The sequence below is a fragment of the Otolemur garnettii genome, unplaced genomic scaffold, assembly GCF_000181295.1.
Source record: "Otolemur garnettii isolate 467f Iridium unplaced genomic scaffold, OtoGar3 scaffold00156, whole genome shotgun sequence".
NCBI lineage: Eukaryota > Metazoa > Chordata > Mammalia > Primates > Galagidae > Otolemur > Otolemur garnettii.
The window spans coordinates 3,126,681-3,127,538 of NW_003852551.1; the positions used below are offsets into that span (position 1 = coordinate 3,126,681).

Below are 858 nucleotides of genomic sequence, written 5' to 3' on the forward strand. Positions count from 1 at the left end.
GCCCCGCTATTTTTTAGTTGCAGCCATCATTGTTGTTTTGGCAGGCCTGGGCTGGATTCAAACCCGCCACCTTAGGTGTATGTGGCTGGCGCCTTAGCCACTTGAGCCACAGGCACCAAGCCAAAAAGTTTCAAATTTTGAAGCACTTTGAATTTAAGATTTTCAGATTAGAGATACTCAATCTGAACAAAAAACAAACAGAAAATAATAAGTGTTGGCAAGAATATGGAGAAATTGGAATACTTGCACTCCTGGCAGGAATGTAAAATGGTTAGCTGCTGTGGAAAATAGTATGGCAATTCCTCAAAGCATTAAACATAAAATTACCACTGGAATTGCTGGGTCATGTGGTATTCTATGTTTGGGTATATCCCCAAAAGAAATGAAAGCAGAGATTCAAACTGATGTTTTTACACTATTGTTCACAAGTAGCCTTACTTATAAAAGGTGGAGACAACACAAATGACCATCAATGGATTAATGACTATGCAAAATGTGGTATATACATACAACAAAATATTATTCAGCCTTGAAAAGGAATGAAGTTCTGATACATGCTACAACTTGTGAAGACCTCATGCTATGGTCCCTCTTACATGCAATTTCTAGAACAAATTCATAGAGACAGAAAGGAGAATGGTGGTTGCCAGCAGCTGGGGGCAGGCAGGGAACGGGGAGTGAGTGTTGAATGAGTTGAGAGTTTCAGCTGGGGAAGATGAAAAAGTTCTGGAAATCGATGATGGTTATAGTTGTACAACAATGTGAATGTATTGTGTTGTACACAGAAATGTATGCTTAAATATAGTTTAAAAGGTTAAATGTACATTTTATGTATATTTTACTACAAAATGGCATCCC

The 858-nt window shown here is 38.1% G+C and overlaps 1 protein-coding gene across 2 annotated transcripts in view; it reads right to left on the minus strand.

The window, feature by feature from the left end:
* The window catches only part of KDF1 (keratinocyte differentiation factor 1), an 8,374-nt gene that overhangs the window by 4,001 nt on the left and 3,515 nt on the right, over positions 1 to 858 (minus strand). The gene's annotated exons all lie outside the window — the stretch shown is intronic.